At 57.8% G+C, this 6,000-nt stretch overlaps 1 gene segment (V, D, J or C); it reads left to right on the top strand.

Annotated features, from left to right (window-relative positions):
- Nucleotides 1-499: 499 nt before the first annotated feature.
- Nucleotides 500-6,000, top strand: part of LOC311613495 (immunoglobulin lambda-1 light chain-like) — a 64,455-nt gene continuing 58,954 nt past the window's right edge. Inside the window, exons 1-2 of the V gene segment in view lie at nt 500-582; nt 690-994.

Here is a 6,000-nt window from a genome sequence, read left to right as displayed (position 1 = left end):
GGCAGTGAATGTCTCCAAGCCTCAGACACTATGGACATTGGGACAAGGAACACCTGAAGACTCATTGAACTGAGGGCATCAAGGAAAGATGGAGAAAGACTGGGAGAAACCAGCTTTGCCCGTGGTTCTTGGGCCACAGAGTGACTGGAGTTCGAAAAGCAGACCTGGAGCCTGTCCTCCCTCCTCCCAGTGTCCCAGAGGGGAGTCCCCATCCTCCGCAGCCTAGAACCCTCTGGATGCCCAAGGAAGAAGGACAGGGACCCCCAAGGTGGCTCCTGTCCCTCTCCTGCGGTCTCAGTGGGTCCCTGGTGAGGAAAACATATCCAAAATAATCTCTCAGGTCAGCTCTGCTGTCTGGTGAGCAGAAGCATCTACATCAAGAGTCTGGTCAGAGTAGGGAGAAGAGAGGCAGGTGCTGGAAATGGATTTGCATGCAGGCCCCTCCCCCGTGAGGCAGGGGGAGGGGATAAGAGAGGTCTGGGGGAGCCAGGCTCAGGCTTGGGGTCTCAGAAGGCAGCTCTCAGGGCACCTCCACTATGGCCTGGGCTCTGCTCCTCCTCAGCCTCCTCTCTCAGGGCACAGGTGAGGCCTCAGGGAGGGACCCGGGGACACCTGGGCTCCCTCTGCCTCCTCCTCAGGCTCCCAGGCCCAGCGCTGAGCTCACCAGAGGGTGTTGTTGCTCTTTTCAGGGTCCTGGGCCCAGGCGGCCCTCACTCAGCCTCCCTCCGTGTCTGGGACTCCTGGGACGTCAGTCACCATCTCCTGTGCTGGGAGCAGCAGTGATGTCGGTTATGGTAGTTATGTCTCCTGGTACCAACATTGCCCGGGCTTGGCCCCCAAACTCCTGATTTATAGTGACAGCAGTCGGCCCTCAGGGATCCCTGAGCGCTTCTCTGGCTCCAAGACTGGCAACACGGCCACCCTGACCATCTCTGGGCTGCAGGCTGAAGACGAGGCTGACTATCACTGTTGCTCATATAGTAGTGGTGGTACTGTGCACAGTGGTGCAGGCTCATGGGGAAGTGAGACCAAAACCTGCCCTGCACTCCCAGGCCCCTACCGGCCTGCTCTGAAGATCCTTCCCCACCCTTCATACACAAGGGCTCAGAGAATCATATTCTCTCTCTCTCTTTCTCTCTCTCTCCCTCTCTGCAATCAGTAAAAATATATTAAACTAGAGGCCCAATGCACAAAATTCGTGCAGGGGGCTCGGCCCTCAGAGCCCTAGCCTTGTCCGGAAGGACGTCTGGAAGATCGTTGGGCTGTGTGGCCTGATTAGCACATTATACTTCTATTATTATATATGCTTTGGTCTATACACCAGAGCAGAACATCTTGGATTTACGTCTACACAAAGCAACGTTGTCAAAGTCATTTCCGCGTCCCCCATGCTCACGTGCTTAGGATGCCCTCGCTGGGGGTTGCTCCTCACCATGTCTGCTGCTGAAAGAAGAGTCGCTGAGAAACGGTGACCATGCTGCCGAGGGCCTGAGGACAAAGAGTGCGACGCTCTCTTCCTTTCCGTCCGGCTACCTCATTTGCACACCGTGGCCAAGAAGCTTGGGCAGTGACGGTGCTCGATAGGGACAGGAACGGACTCCTGGGGACCAGCTGGGTGGTAAGAGGTGTTTCTCACCGTCTGTTAAATGTGATTGCTTTGTGTCAAAACCGGTGTTGCTCAGTGGATAGAGCGTCGGCCTGCGGACTGAAAGGTCCCGGGTTTGATTCCGGTCAAGGGCATGTACCTTGGTTGTGGGCACATCCCCAGTAGGGGTTGTGCAAGTGGCAGCTGGTCGATGATTCTCTCTCATCGATGTTTCTAACTCTTTATCCCTCTCTCTTCCTCTCTGTAAAAAAAAAAAAAAAAAATCAATAAAATATATATTTTTTTAAATGTGATTGCTTTGTTCCGGTAAAGAAAGACACCTTCTCACCTGGCTGGGAGTAACAAGCGGGATCTGGGAGCTCACCTGGAACTCATTCCATAGCCCAGAGGTCCAGGTGAGGTACCAGACTGTCCCCCGGGGCCCAGTCCTCCTTCCGTGGCCGAACGGCAATCCCAGGACCCAGACCTCCATTCAGGCTCAGACCTACATCCGGGTCCCAGACCTTCATGGCGGAGATGAGAAGGCCAACCTGGGTCCCAGGACACAGTGCTGTATAAGAGGACTAGACCTCCATGCTTAACCCAGACCACCATTGCATAACCCAGATGGCCAGGTGATATACCAGCCCATCCCCACAGGCTCAGAGCGCCATCCTGGCTCAGACCTACTTCCGGATCCCAGAACACCACTGCGGGGCTGAGAAGATTATCCCAGGGCCCAGGACTCAAAGAGAATCAAGTCTTATATTAGGGGTGTAGTTCTCCGTCTGTAACCCAGACCATACTCCATAACCCAGATGTCCAGCTGAGCTACCAGAAGGCCCTCCCAGGACCCAGACCTCAGTCTGGGGCTCAGACCTACCTCCTGGCCGCAGACCATTGTGTAGCATTGTTTCCCAAACTTTTGATATATGGGTACCCCTTCTATAATTTTTCTAACACTGAAGTACCCCTTGTACTCATGAGAACGTAGAATTAGGCACAGCTAAGCACGGTGCAGTGCATATCCCCACCAAACTCCGGTGCAACGCGTACCCCCCAACAAACTCTTCCCATACCCCTGGGGGTACGCGTACCACACTTTGGGAAACACTGGTGTAGAAGACCAGAAGCCCATTCCGGGGAACCATACTGAAAGTCAATGCCCATTCCTTAACTGGAGTCCAAATACCCAGGCTAGTTCTGACCACCATTTCATCATCCCAAGGTCCTGCCTTTGCCCCAAACCTCCCACCTGGGCCTATAGCGCTCCTTGGTGACTACACCATGCCTGAGCATCCGGGGCTCTGACCTACATCCAGGTCCCAGACCTTCATGGCGGGGCCTAGTAGAAACACCTGGGGCCCAGGCCACAAACCTGGAACACAAAGTTGTATCAGGGGACGAGATCTCTATGTGTAACCCCAACAACTATTCCATAACCCAGATGCTCAAGTGAGGTACCAGTCCGCCCCAGAGGCTCAGACTTCCCTCTGGGCCCGAACTGCCCTCAGAGTACCCAGCCCTTCACCTGAGGCTCACACCTACCACCGGGACCCAGACTTATCATGGCGGGGACAAGAGGATTATCCTGGGGCCCAGGCCTCAAACACAGAGTCCAGACTTGTATCCTGGGTGTTCTTCTCAATTTGTAACCCAGACCACCATTTCCATAACCCAGACGTCCAGGTGAAGTACCAGACCGCCCCCAGGGGCACAAACGTCCCTCCCTGGCCCCAAAAGCCTTCCCGGGACCCAGATCTCCGTTCAGGACCCAGACCTACCTCCTGTTCCCAGACCATTATGGCGAGGAGCAGAAGGCCATTCCTGGGACCCATACTGGAAGCCAGTGCCTATTTCTTAATTGGAGTCCAAATAATCAGGCTAGTCCTGACCACCATTTCATCATCCCCAGGTCCTGCTCTTGCCCCAAACCTCCCACCTGGGCCTATAGCGCCCCTTAGTGACCGCACCGGGCCTGAGCACCCACACCTATAATACATCCGGGTCCCAGACCTTCATGGCGGGGCCTACTAGGAACACCTGGGGCCCAGGCCACAAACCTGGAACACAGAATTGCATCAGGGGACGAGATCTCTATGCATAACCCCAACAACTATTCCATAACCCAGATGCTCAGGTGAGGTACCAGTCTGCCCCAGAGGCTCAGACTTCCCTCTGGGCCCGAACTGCCCTCAGAGGACCCAACCTCCACCTGAGGCTAACACCTACCACCGGGACCCAGACTATCATGGCGGGGACAAGAGGATTATCCTGGGGCCCGGGCCTCAAACACAGAATCCAGATTTGTATAAGGGGAGTCCTTCTCAATTTGTAACCCAAACCACCATTTCCATAACCCAGATGTCCAGAGGAGGTACCAGACCGCCCCCCACCCGAGGCCCTGTCCTCACTCCTTGGATCTCAGAAGCTCTCAAAAGTCCTCCCTGTGATGATGAACCAGCTGTACAGGGAGGTGGCATTCACCCTGGGGACATCAGGGGGCGCTGTGGGTCCTCCTTTGGGGCCTTTAGAGGTCAGAGTGCCCTGGGCTGTGTCAAGAGCAAAGAGCAAGACTGTGCTCCTCTGAAGACCCTCGCATGGGCCCAGCAGCTCTGAGCAGTGAAACCCACAGCTGCCCTCTGCCCTCAGGGGAGGCCCCGCAGGAGGCCCTGGGCACAGGGCGGGGCCAGCAGCTGGCACACACCCTGGCTGGGCCCAGAGCACACATTTGCATCCCTGCTCCTCCCCCCCTGAGCTGCAGGCACAGAGGATAAGACAGGGGCTGGCAGGGGCAGTGCCAGCTGGGCAGCCGCAGGCAGCGCTCAGGACCCTCCCGCCATGGCCTGGCTGCCCTTCTGCCTCCTGCCCCTCTTGGTGTCCACAGGTCAGAGCGGCCACAGCCCCTGGGGTCCTGCCCCCCATCCTCCCTCCCAGCTCAGTCTTCTGGGCGCCTGCACGTGGGGGTGCATTGGGCATCGCTCTGTGTTCTGTGTCCGCAGGTCTCTGTGCTCTGCCCGTGCTCACCCAGCCCCCATCTGCCTCTGCCGCCCCGGGGGCCTCGGTCAAGCTCACCTGCACCCTGAGCCAGGAGCACAGCAACTACTTTATTTGGTGGTATCAGCAGAGAGCAGGACAGGCCCCTCGGTATTTGATGAGGGTTAACAGCGACGGAAGCACCACCAAGGGGGACAGGATCCCCGATCGCTTCTCGGGCTCCAGCTCTGGGGCCGACCGCTACCTGACCATCTCCAGCCTCCAGCCTGAGGACGAGGCTGATTATTACTGTGGTGAGAGTCACACAATTGATGGCCAGGACGGTTAAGCCACAGTGATACAGGCAGAGGGGAAGTGAGACAAAAACCTCCCTCCCAGGCTCCTCCCACAGGTCCAGAGGGTGGTCTCCCTGCCCCTCCCCAGGACCCTGTGCCCATGGCTCTCCTCCCTTCACCTCCTCACCTGGCCCATCCTCCCGCTGAGAGCCCTGAGGAGAGGCCCCTGGGGGCACCACGTAGGTCCCTGGGACCAGACAGCATGAGTGTTTTCATCCCCCCCCCCCCCCCCCCAGGTATGTGGGAACAATGCTGGGGACCTGCCTGCCCACAAGGGAAACACCTGTACTGATGTGTGAGTCCCCCAATGCCCTCAGGCCTCGCTCCAACCTGGGGCTCTGATCAGAGAGGAGCCTGGATCTTGGGGTCCCGGCGGGGACCATGGAACACAGTAGTGAGCGCCTTCACTCTGAGTGCAGCATGGACTCCGGCAGGGCCTGGTAGGAAAGGGCTGAGCAGGAAGCACTGGTCCTCAGGGAGGCAGGACAGAGCCCTGACCCCCTGAGGGGCACAGCCCTGGGGCAGGAGAGAGGCGGGACCTGTAGGGAGGTCTGAGCAGCACCAGCGTGGAGCAGGGCCTGGCTTCTCCCGCTGCACCAGAGCCTCTGCTTGTGGTGCCAAGACAGGCCCCTCTGCCCAGGCCTTTCCCAAGATTGGTCAGGGTCATGTCCACTGGGAGGGCAGCAGGCAGGGGGGCCAGGGAGACTGAAGAGGGAAATATGTGGGCTTCTTCCCACTGGAGGGACATCCTATGGGAGGTCCCACTCATTGCATCACACGTGGAGCCCAGGGGAGGGGACAGTCTGGACTCTGCCTGGTTCTCTGGAATCTGAAATACAGCACCTTTCACACCCCCACACCACCCAGGCCGCACGGAGCCGCTGTGGACTGACTCGCCCAGGTCCCTGGGGGCTGAGCTGAGGTGGCACAGAACGGAAGTGGGGCGGTCCCCAGTGGCTGGTTCTGAGATGAATATACAGTCACTGCCCGGTGCCTGGGTGACCCTAGATAGAATGGAGGGGGAAAGACTTGTCTCTGGGGAAGGAGGGAACAGGGAGCAGGAGGAGCAAGAGGAGATGGATC

Source organism: Pipistrellus hanaki, assembly GCF_964339955.1.
Source record: "Pipistrellus hanaki genome assembly, chromosome: 19".
NCBI lineage: Eukaryota > Metazoa > Chordata > Mammalia > Chiroptera > Vespertilionidae > Pipistrellus > Pipistrellus hanaki.
Note: the sequence above shows the minus strand (reverse complement) of the source record. Positions and strands in the feature narration are given on the sequence as shown.